Source organism: Urocampus carinirostris, chromosome 3 (genome assembly GCF_059441175.1).
Source record: "Urocampus carinirostris isolate Australia breed hairy pipefish chromosome 3, RoL_Ucar_1.0, whole genome shotgun sequence".
Classification (NCBI taxonomy): Eukaryota; Metazoa; Chordata; class Actinopteri; order Syngnathiformes; family Syngnathidae; genus Urocampus; species Urocampus carinirostris.
In genome coordinates this window covers 12,447,750-12,460,661 of record NC_142351.1, presented here as the reverse complement: position 1 = coordinate 12,460,661, position 12,912 = coordinate 12,447,750, and the positions used below count along the sequence as shown (strand labels likewise).

At 39.6% G+C, this 12,912-nt stretch overlaps 1 pseudogene; it reads left to right on the top strand.

Moving 5' to 3' along the window:
• Positions 1–90, top strand: LOC148368715 (U2 spliceosomal RNA; annotated as a pseudogene).
• Positions 91–12,912: the final 12,822 nt, after the last annotated feature.

The following is a 12,912-nucleotide window of genomic DNA, read 5'->3' as shown; positions in this document are numbered from 1 at the left end:
TTTGATTTTTGCATTTCGGAGATGGAATAAGAGCTTGCTCTGTCCACTCCACGCATCGGCCCGATATTGCAGTACCTCCGGGAACGGTGCATTCGCAATGATCGCAGCAAGGCTTTAGGGCTAGGACCTTAGCTTGGCCTTTTGGCTGAGAGTAAGTGTCCCGGCTCCTAGGCTTTGTAGCGTATTATGAACTGACCGATAACGGATAATGGATAATGAATAACGAAGATAGAACAATAACCCCTAAAAACCCCCCCGTTAACCATCCTCATCATGCTCTTTATAATTGACGTCATCACAGTCGTCTTCCTTCAGTATGGGAAAGAGACTTTGACATATAGACATTGTCCCACGCTCCCTTATTCAAAAACATGCTAGAATCATGCTTGCAAAGTAAAGTTTACGTGCGGTAGCTCTGTATCCTTCTATATCGGACAGCTCGATTGGGTTTAGCTTGAAAGTTGCGTCATGTGCCATTCTTTTCGCAATTTGCATGATGAGGATATGTCTACGCTAAATTAATTTGCGCACAAACTAAGAAGTTGCAGTCTAAATCTTACCTGTTGTACTCGAGCGCCGCTGGCGGCCGTTAGAAAAATTACATAAATTGGCCGAATCACTGAATAAGCCGCAGGGTTGAAAGTTTGGGAAAAAAGTACCGGCTTATAGTCCGGAATTTACGGTAAGTATGTGGTCCAAAAACTCCTGTCTTCTCTTCAGTCCTAGCAATAATAAAATCCTCTTCTTACTTCCAAACAAATATTCGGCCACTGGCCGCTTTCCCCAGAGCTTGGAGAAACTGGCTCTCTCACTCATCAGTCTAGTGATGTTCTCCTTTTCTTTGAGCAGCTACCCTTAAAAACAGCTCCCCGGATACTTAGAATAATATTCTAACTTATTCAGTGCCAATTTAATGGCCAAGCTGTCTTTCCCTATCACTGAGTAGTTGTGCTAATTACAGTGAAACACACAGCTCATGTAAGAGATGGGGTGATCTCCTCTGTTCCTGACCAAGGCCGGTCTCTGAAGCATTTGTTTGGACTAGGAAGGACTCGTTGAAGTCAGGAGTGATCCAAATGGGATTGTCAAGGAGGGCCTGTCTCAGATATGGGAACACCAGAAGCCGGTTTGCAAGGTGTTTCCATAGTACGGCAGGTCAGCCACTTTCAAGGCCTTGTAGCTGTTCACATAGCCGGAAAGGTCCCTGACAAAAAAGCAGCAAGAATTCCAGCCCAATTTTTAAGCACATTTCTCCAGACTGGCTGTACGTTCAAACACTTTCATGTAGGCCTCTACGTTCTCTTTGGTTGCATGTTTTCCTTGCTGGGATCTCGGCGTCTCCCAGCTGTAACCATTGTCTGGCAGACGTGACCCAGGCGGTCCTTTAGAGCCAGTAATATCAGAGTCTGTCGGCTTTGGGCTTGTACAAGGGCGCCGATGAGGCTTTCTATCTCTTATCGTCCTGTAATCTGAATTGCCCACATTCTCCCCCAACCATCCATTATCTGCACCGCACATTCTCAGAAGGATCACAGGGGTGCCCATCTCAGCTGTCTTCGGGCAGGGGATACCCTGAACTGGTTGGCAGAAAGTCGCAGGGCACAGAGGGACAGAGAACTCACTTGCTCATTCACACCCAAGGACAATTTGGATCGGCCAATTAACCTGACATGCATGTTTTTGGAATGTAGGAGGAAACCAGAGTACCCGGACGAAATCCTCCCAAGCACAGGGAGAACAGACTCCGCACATGAAGGCTGGTAGCTTGATTTTATCCCATGACCTCAGAACTGTGCTGCGGATGCGTTAACCACTTATCCACTATGATTTCAGGGCGTGTATCTGGTGGTGATGGGCAGCCCACCAAGTACAGCCAGCCCTGTAAGGTGGAATCTTAAATGCATTGGTCGTCAGGGCACCAATGAGGACGCAACTCTGGAAAGCTTTCTTCACTGTTGACAGTTCCTGGCCTGTTTTGGGCCGTGGCAAGGTTGGTAAAAGTGTATTCCTTAATGTTTTCAGCCCAGTTCTTTTTACGGTCTTCCTCTCCTCCTGCCCCCTTGGACTTTGCCCTGGAGAATTGTATTGGCCAGTCCTGATGATCTTGTGACGTGACCATACAACTGAAGTTTCTGTTTGCTCACAATGACAACAGTTTTTGGCCAACGTTCCCCTCTGATGGTGCTGTGCACTGTTTTGTCTGTCACATGGGCTAAGTAGCTGATGCTTACAAGTTTCCTGTGGTATTGCATCTCCATGGCCAGAATTTACTTTTCCGGTTTTGCTGTGAGAGTCCATGTCTCACAAAACATAGAGAAGGATGGAAGTAACCAGGGCTTGCATAAGTCTGATCTTTGATTTCACTACATGTTCTTGTCCCTTCAGATGGGTTTAAGTCTGGCAAGTGCAGCTGTGGTTTGAGCTATCGTGACCGTGACTTCTTCTTATATGACGGCTCCAAGATATTTAAATTTGGTGACAAGTTCTAGCTTTCTGTGGTTATTGATGATGTTTTTGGTTATAACTTGGAGATTGTTGGTCGTCACTTTTGTTTTTTTTGTACTGATTTCCCTACCATACTGGCTTGATGCTTTGTCTAGGCGATTGACCAGATCTGTGAGTTCCTTTTTTTCTCTTGCCAATTCGGTAATATCATCAGTAAAATGGAGGTTAGTGATCCGGATTTCTCCTTTGCTTCTCTCGAGTTTTTTCTCGTTTCTGCTCTATACTTGGCTGCTCCTCTAGGGCTGTTTCTTTTCTCTTTAGTTCTCGCCTCATGTCGCACGGCTGTATATTCTTACGGTGTTGTCCTACAATAAATTTTGTTGCTTCAGTCATCATCTCTGAGAACTGAGTGGTCAGGGTTTTGACTTTTTCGTCCAAAGTGAGCAAAGGAGCAATCTTCCCGCGGACAAAGGCCTGGAATCTCTTGACCACCCGTGGGTCTTTCAGCCGTTAAGGTCAAACTTTATCTGTGGGTTCCATGACCTGCTGACCTTCTGAAGGCGATATATATATATATATATATATATATATATATATATATATATATATATATATATATATATATATACAGGTATATATATGTATTTATACAGTGGAACCTCGGTTCTCGACCATAATCCGCTTCAGAACCCTGTTCGAAAACCAATTTGTTTGATCACCGAAATCATTTTTCCCATTAAAAATAATGTAAATCGTTTTAATCCGTTCCAACACCCTGAATGTTTACCTTGAATGTTTAACGTAAACATAAAGCTAACCCAGGCTAATCGTACGTTCGCGTTATCATAATCTTCCGTACGAAAGATTACGCTAACATGAACGTGTAAAAATGAAAAAAAAGGATAAAGAAAAGAGTTATGAAAAGAATGTCTTACCTTTGTGGTGGTAAGCAGAAGCCATGCTGTATTCCCTAGCAAGATCAGACACTCGCACACCTCTCTCTTATTTTGCTATTATTTCTTTCTTAAATGCAATAGTTGTATGCACTACTTTTCTTTTTTCACCTGTAGCCACTTTGCTGCTTGCACTGACTTTCTTCGGAGGCATAATTAGGGGCTAAAACACTTCGTACACCTATATTAAAAGCGAAAGCAAAACGAAGCACGTCCGCACGCGATAACAGTTGGTCACGAAAAGAGCGATCTACACCCGTGCGCCGCTCAGCATCGCACCCTAGCGTACGCACTCACGCATTACCGGCGTTCGAACTCCGATTTTTTGACCGAACAGCGAAGCAAGACTTTCTCAAAATTTTTGTCGGATTCCGATTTGTTCGAACTGAGAGGCGTTCTTGAATTATCACTCAATAAATTAAATCACAGTGCAATATTGGCTTAAACCAACTAGCTGAGCCAACCCTGATCATACTGTGCTATATTTACATCACTATGTTTCATCATGTTTCATGTTTAATAGTATCTTATCAAAAAGGGGATTTTTCCTTTGATTGGATTTGGGTTTTCATCTTGAATTTCGTATTCTCTGGTGTTGCATACATAGTACACTGTGTAAAGGTTATTTTTGGTGTATCATTCAAAGCCTCTTAAAAATAATTACCTTCTCCACAGGATTTACTCACAGGGGGAAGATGGTTCTTTGCATCAAACAATCAGCACTCGAGGGCAATTGAGGCTCTGCTGGGATTACAAGTAAACTGGTTCCATATGTTGAGTTGAGAGACATTCAATTTTAGCACACTAATTTACATATAGAATAATGTTTATTTTCTGTAATTATGGACGTTCATATTACCATCATTTCTGGAATAGGTAAGGGGTTTCTTGCAACGGAAATATATTCTTGAATAATTTCCCTGACAGGACAGCCCTCCTGCTGATAAATATTGTTGTTAAATCATAGTATAGAGCATTTTTCCATTTCTGTTTGTAACCAGCCAGCCGGGAAAAAGCACCAATAAGAAATATATGTAAACCATTATATTATAAAATGTCTGGACTTCTTTTTGCCATCTCACTCTGAACTGGCAAAATAAATAATGATTAGTTTTGTTTATTCGGTTAATAAAACATAATAACCATTATGTTGCTCTGTTAGCGATGCTACATTGTCTAAAAGGATGTTGGGGTTATTCTTTTGTGCTGCAATCCCCTCCAAAAATAGGCTGATTTTGCAGAGGCAACGCAAATTCTTGTGCCTCAAGTCTGAAAAGACCGAAATATTAATCCACCTAAATGCCGTAACTTGTTTTCAAAAACTGCTCTCAGTATTAACAAATGTAATATCACCCAGAGTGACCCAGTCAAAAATTTAGGTGTTACATTTGACCCCAATCTGTCCTTCCAAACACGTTAAGAATATCACTAGAACAGCTTTTTTCCATCTTTGCAACATTGTTAAAATTCAAGAGCCAAGAAGAGAACCAAGAAAAGAACCGCAGGTTCGAGAGCGTTCTCCATTTGGGCCCCTGTGTTGTGGAATACTTTGCCCCCTGAGATTCGATCTGACACCTCAGTGGAACTGTTTAAATCTAGGCTTACCACACTTCTATTCTACAGTTTATGAATGAGCTAACTTTCATGTTGACATTATATGTGTAATATTTGCTATTGCAACATCTATTTCAGCCTGGTCATCCTGGAAGGAGGATGACCTCATGTGCGTTCCCTTCTGAAGGTTGCTTCATTTTCCCCATGCTTAGGTTTTTGAGTTTTTCCTTGATCTCTTGTAGGTTTTATATCAGGGGATGGTGTAATAATAGGCTGTGGTTTGCAATAACCTGTGCAGGTCTGTGCAGCCATTTGAGACTCCTTGTGATTAAGGGCTATACAAATAAACATGACTTACTTGACTTGACTTGACTTGACTTACCTTCAGTTTCCAATCGTTCCCCTTAATTTGTTGCTACTTTGGATTCCATTATCACATTTTATTTGATTTTTCCTTTGTAAGCTCTGATTTCAACTTCACATCACTTTGTTGTCTAAACACAACATATAATTTTCAGGGTTGCATAAACGTCTCACATAAAATAAAAAGTATCAATGAACAAAACACAAATGTTTAATTCTTAAAAGCTTCAAATATGGCGAGCAATTGCCAAGCCTTTCACATTAAAAGTTTTTATCTGATTGGCAACTGTATGAGTGTGTCCTTGAAAATTTGGCTGGATAAATCAAACATAAAAATGAGTTCCATTTTATCAAAATGTTATGATAGTTGATGTCCCACAGTTGTTTTGGAAAGGGAATTCATGGTTTAGCAATTTTAGTTTAGGATTTGGAAATCTGTGTATTCATAATTGAAAAACTGTTAAAAAAAACTTCAGCAATCAGAAAACAACGCAATTCTGCTTACTTGACCAGCTTACAACAATATAAAAACGATTTTGTTCATTTTCATGGATGTATATTGATGAATCCTCCTCTTATCAGGGTTTTACCTGAACTCCAAGATTTTAAGGCAATCTTTTAGATATGTTTATAGATGTACCGGTAAGTGGAAATTTGAACTTTCTCGTGTGCTGTGTTTCTTCGCATTCTTGCAACTTGGGAGAAGCAGGGGCAAACTGAAGATTGTTTTCAAACTTTGTGGGCATATTTATACTGCTATACCACCATTAGGGACGAAAATCTGGCGTTAAAATGATAAAGGGTCGATCAACAGCCCACGCTTCTATCTCTGTGAATTTGGCTTTTAGTTCATCTGAAGGTTGGCTAAGCAGCAATGTAATGTGAATTATTTTTCACAGTTTAAGGAAGTTCAGCATACTTTAATCATTACACACACTTTTTTAGAATTAAGGAGTCATCATCTAGAGAAGAAACTTGAATATAACTCAACACAAAAAATATGAATAAGAAAAGACAGAAATAAAGATAGGTTGGGATATTGGCACAACTTGGATAGAAAAACAATGTGGTTGCCTTAATTTGTAGTTCATGTCTGTGTTTCCCTCCCCCCTGCAGAGCAGAATGCTGTACAAAATTGATGTACCTTACTTAAACAATAGGATGAACACAATGTAGTTGTTTTTCCATTGGATTGACAGGAAGTGACCCACTACCTCAGTTCTGAAATAAAGTAATGCTATGTTCCATCAGTAGGAATCAGTATTGGGCATGTTAATTTAAAAAGGTAATTAGTTATAATTGCTCAATACTTCTTCAAAAGAGTAATTGAGTTAGTTACTATATTACCAGGGAAATTAGGAATTTGGAAATAAGTTGTCAAATAATCTTAAAGCCTTGGGGTTTTCTACCCAAAGCTGGCCCGCTTTGGTATGGAGGAGGAATTTGAACTAATGGAAGAGCAGCGAGCTCTAATGCAGAATTTTTATTAGGAAAATTTCAGTTAAATGTTGATAACTTAACAGAAAAACAAGTCACCATTTTAATTCAAAGGAAAATTCTAAAAATATTCTGATATAGATGAAAACATATTTACCTATATTAACGGGTCATCGATCCCTTAACCGCATGGGTCGTTGGGGCACTAATGAGGACGCCAATCTGGACAGCCTTTTCCTGGCCTGTTCTTGGTTCGTGGATTTATCTATCAGTAATTTAAAATCAAAATTGTATCTACCTTTCCAACAGATTGCTAGGCTTTACACTAAACTCTCAGAACTCTAGCTTCATTATAACTGGGATACTTAAAACATCCAATACTGCTCTACAAAGCACTGGTTCCTACAACTTTGTCAATGACAATGTCATTGTCTATGGACATGAGAACTTCCTTTTCAGTGTACATCAACATGAAGACCTCGAAAAGTTCCTGGGACTGTGGGATTCGTAGCCTTGTTTTAACACATTTTAAAGCAAAGAAGTTTCCCACACATGCAATTACAAAAAAGGCGCAACAGGAACTTACATGCCAGTCCAATGACGTGGTAGGCATCTCTGAGGAAGTTATATTGTGGGCGGACCTGCCTTTTTCTTTGATCTCATAGTTATTTGAAATATGTTTTGCTTTAAACCAAATTTCATGTGTTTCCTCTTCTACAGGTAATATTCTCAACATAGAATTATGAATAAATTTTGCATCAAACATGTCCAAGCATTTTGTAACTGAGGACACTCCATTGAATTCCTGAAAACACCTGCACTGTCCAATTAAACATTTGTGTCTGCCTGTGAGACCAAATTTTTGTCAGGAAGCGCATTTGCACATCTGCTTTATTGATCCACGTCACCACTCAATTGACTTGCAGCTGCCAGTTTAACACGCGCTTCCATTGTCATAAAAATGTTTTCCAAAAAGGGACAGACAGTTTGATATAAAGTCTGTGATCTCAGATTCAGATTCAGATTCAGATTCAGATCTACTTTATTGTCATTCTAGTACACGTGTATACAGAACGAAATGTCGATGGATCTGACTCCCACAGTTTCCCTCAGTGTCCTTCAGTGTACAGATATAAATAAAGCTGTATTGTGTTATTTACCATAGTGCCGATAGTGCAAGAAGAGACGCTAACCAGATGTGCAAGATGGGCAGTCAGGTTAACAAGTCAGGTACACAGTACCATTATATTGTAAACAATAACACTGTAAGTAATAACACTGTAAGTAACAATAGTGCAGAGATCAAATGTGCAAGGAGTGGCAAGCTATAAAAAAACTGCCACTAGTGCAAAAGTCAAATTAGCAGCCGTTTAGATTTTAGTTAACTATATGTTAGATTGACCATTTAACAGTCTAATGGCCAGGGGGACTAGACTATTGCGGAGCCTGGTGGTCCTGCACCGCACACTGCAGTACCTCTTCCCAGAGGCTAGCAGAGTGAATAGTCCATGATGGGGGTGAGAGGGGTCCCCGGTAATGTTCTTAGCATGGGATAAGCAGCGACGCAAGTTACGCGCAGTTAGTCAATCAATCACATGACACACAAATTCCTAAGTCAAATGTTTGCATGTGTTCTTTACGATGGTACCAGTACTTTGTTGGTTGCCTTGCTGTCACCAACTGTTGATGGGTAGAATGCATGCAGGTCAGAATTCATCATTCAAATGAAGTTCCTTGTCAGCAGCCAACGAATCAAAATCCAAACGATAAAATCCAAGCAATAAAATCCATAAAGAAACGGCTTATCGTGTCCCACGATCCACAAGAACAGAAGAGTCCGATGTGCCACTGAATTAACAACGATTGCTAAGTTTTGAAAAATGCTAATGGCAGGTTTTGAGTAATGCTAACAGCAAAGTTTTGACTAATATTGAAGGAGTTCTGCCCAAAACTAATCAAATACGTCGGGTGGAACTAAGCAGACACGCTAGCAACTGAAGTGACCAGCGCTACTTTTTGTTGATTAAAGTGACCTGAAATGGCGATGCTAAGAACTGTCTTCAAGGTAATGAAAGAAACATTTTCATTCTAAAAACGCCAATAACAAAAGACACACAAACCAAAAGACAGCAAACTGGTTTCCGCGTATTGCAGCTCAGTGGTTTTGCCTTTCCGGGTCAGTTACCTGTCTGACCACGCAAACATTCCTATCTTAATATACACACAAATTAACCTGTGCCATCCCGTCGACAAAATAAGAATAGCACTCAACAACATATATGTAGAGTAACTTTAAATGATATGTATTGAATTCAGAATCGTATTTGGTGGTTAGAAATTTAGCCAGCAGGTAGTGCTCTCAGTTTCTCACCCAAATTAATTCGACATAGCCTCGTATTATGTCCAGCATTTATCATGCAGGAAGCAATACTCTCAAGTTTGGAGCTTGAGTGTTGGTTTTATAGGTGTGGGAAGTACCGGGCAAGAGGTATAGTCTTAGTCACCAGTGAGCTCCTGCTTTCCAAAATGAAGTTGTCCAACTGGTTGATTACAAATATTATAATAAATAAAATTATTATAAAAATTATAATTGTTGATAACATTTAAACAAACAGAGCAGAGAAGACTCGTCTCAGCTGGTAAGGCATTGAGATTAACCCACCACTTTTGACCATCAGTAACAGTAACAGCGTTGTAACAGCAAAAAAAATAATGAATTAGATTATCCGGTTTCTGAAAACAAAAAACAAAAAAAACAAAAACTGTGTTGCGTTATTCATAACGTAGTTTTTAACGACACAGATAGCAATTAGTATTTTCACTATTCTTATTTGTGATTATTTTTTACACTCATACTGTCAGGACCAGAACAGAGACAGGATCCACTTGCCTTGTGTTTCTCACAATTTTTATTAAAGGAAAGACGACGGGCTGCGCAAACAATCTGCTATTCACTAGGCGAGCGAGGCCGGTCGCTGTGGACGCGGAAGCAGATTTTCCGTGGCGAGCGATGGCGGTTTCGGGAACGGAAAAACGGGTCAGTAACTGGGACAGGAGAGCAAAAATGTGTTTGGGGTCGGAAGCGAGTCGTAAGCCAAGAAAGGAGAGTAGACGTGGTTGGGGACAAAAAAGGTTAAAAGCCGGGACGGGAGAATAGATGTTGTCAGGACCAAAAACGGGTCGAAGCCAGGGGACAGACAGGAGCAAATAACAGGTGGGAGTCAGGGTCAAAAAAAGGCTTGCCTAGTGTTAACTGAGGTTCGCAGATGGACTGACAACAGGGGAAAGATAGGAGTGGGTTTAAATAGGGACAGAGAGGCAGTTGGCGCCAAAGGAGTGGGCCCAGGTGAAGAATATCAGTAATCATGACACATACTTGGTGAGTTTATTTAGCCAGACATAAATGTTATAGATAGAAGTTTAAATTGCTCCTGTCAATCACTGCCACTTCTGGCCCAACCTTATCTTGCCTCACAATTTCAAGAATCATTTTGGCAACTCAACTTCTTATTCCCGTTTTCAAATATTAGTGAGATGCGGAGCAAACGTCCGGGTGCGGCACACGTTTCACGTAAAATATTCAAAATAGTTACCAAAAATCAAATCTTGAAGCATTCATTTGCAATTGATTCAAGGAGTCGCTTTCTCAACAGTAGTTGTTTGTAATAAGTGAAAGCCTGTGAACGGCACCACATTAAATATTCAATGAAATGGTCACTTTTGTGTGATTAAACCAGAAGTGTACCATTAAAATTGCTTAATTTTTGGACCATTTTTTATGCATTCTCAATTTCTCCAGTCAAATGCAACACAAACCTTTTTTTAGTCTGTCGAACTTGATTTGCTATTACAGAATTACAGTTCAGGGTAATAGCAAGTTGTTTTATTTTATACCTCTCATTAAAGACTGAGAAAACCATAAATAAATCAAGTACAGTAAAACTCGGATAAGTCGGACTCGCATAAGTCGGATTCTCGGATAAGTCGGACAAATTGCGTGGAACGTTTGTTCTCTAGGCTTTTCTGTAGTATTACACCTCGCATAAGTCGGATTTTATAAGTCGGATCCTCGCCTAAGTCGGATGGATTTTTCCGTACAATTGACCCTTTTTAATGGTTTTCGCCTCTGATAAGTCGGATCGGTATCAGGTCGCCTAGGACATCTCCCAAATCTGCCCTCCCAGATTTTCCGGGAAGATTTCTTGATGTGACGTGGCGTTCCGTGATTGGCAGAGGCTATTCATCAAACTCCTCCTCAGTGTTGAATGATAGCACTCTCAATCACAGCACGCGGTCATACAACAAAGCCTCGTAATCATAATCCCATTGTTTCTTATTACAGTAGTGCTAGCATTCAAATTGAATTTGTGTGAATTTCTTTGGACTTCCTTGCGGTCTGTGCGGTCTACGGTGTGGCGATGGCCTCAAGTTCTAAAACCAAAGGCAGGAGTCTCAAGACTAGAACGTATGAAGAAAAGCTCGCTATCATTGAATTCCAAGAAAAGAATCAGCACATGAAGCAAAAAGACAACGCGGCGAAGTTTGGAATGAGCCCTCAAACTTTGAGCGACATTCTGAAAAGCAAGAAGAAGATAAAAGATATGTGTGCGACAGATTTTAGTGCTCCGACCGCTAAAAGGCAGAGGGTAAGAACTTTTTTGATAATAAATCACGTTCATGTTACAAGATATCATTGCTTGGTATTTCATTTTACATATACAAGTATGCACTTTTCTAAGAGTTAAATTTCTTCTTAGTTCGAAATTTTGCGACCTCGGATAAGTCGGATCCTCGGATAAGTCGGATGAAAATGACCGGTCCATCTGGATCCGACTTATCCGAGTTTTACTGTATTTAAAAATATTGCACATTAAAGGTTCAACATTAAATCTACTGAAAAAAAGAGGTCGTAAAGCAGCTGCTGATACTGCTAAACACAAGCCATTTGCTTCTGATGTAATATTTTGTTAAAAACGATTTCTTGTTCAACACCAAAACCTTCACAGGCTGCATATTCATTAACCTCCTCATCCTTACTTGCAAATCAGTTCAATGTTTAGCTATCGTTAATTTCAAATCATATAGAGCAGTGTTAAAAAAAGGTCTGTAATGGGAGCTTTAATGCAAACCACTGGCTCCCAGGTAAGGCATTCCTTGCTTTTCTTAAGGCTACTCTTCAAAATATGGTGTTGTTCAAAATTGAATTAAAAAAATTGTATTTTTCCTCGAGGCGTCACCACAGCTAATTTGCCAAGCTTTATTAAACTATTCAACCCCTGGTAGACAATTCTTGAACACACATAAGTTCCTGAATGAATTATTCATAGTTCCGAATTAAGCAATTATAATTTGTGCATCAAAGATGACATATATATTGAATTGAAATTGAAAATAAGTGGATCCCTTTTTCAGTCCAGGAGTTTTGCACCCAAAGCCGGCCCACTTAGCTATGGAGGAGGAATTTGAATGAATGGAACAGCAGTGAGCTCTTATGTTGAATTTTTAATGGGAAGAAATTCAGGTATGTGTTGATAAGTTACCAGAAAACATTTTACCATTTTAATTCCAAATAAAATTGTATAGATATTCTGATATAGATGAAAATATGTTTACCTGTGTACAGTATCGGTTATTTCAAATCAAACTTACAATAGGATTTACACTAAACTCTTATAACTCTTCTGAAGTAGCTTCACTAAACACCTTTAAGTTGGCTACTTAAAACATCAAAATCCTCCGAAGCAAAGCACTGGTGTCTGCATCTTTGTTGGTGACAATGTCATTGACTATAGACATGACAATTTCCTTTTCAGTGTACATCAACATGAAGGCCTCCAATTGTTTCTGAGACAGTGAGCTTCTTAGCTTACTTTTCACAAACTTTAAAGCGGAGATGCTTCACACACATGCAACCTGAGTACAAGAAAGGCTAAGCAGGAACTTATATACCAGTCCAATCACATGGTAGGCATCTCAGAGGAAGTTATATTGTGGAGGACCTGCTTTTTTCTTCGTTTTCATTTCTTTTTTTTCTTTTTTACAAAGCTTTTTTCTTCTTTTTTAAATTAAGATGTTTCCTCTTTTTCTTATGTTGACCCTGTTTTTCTTTCCTTTTTCAAATTTGTTTGTATTCTCTTCAATCTTTTAGCCTTTTATGTTT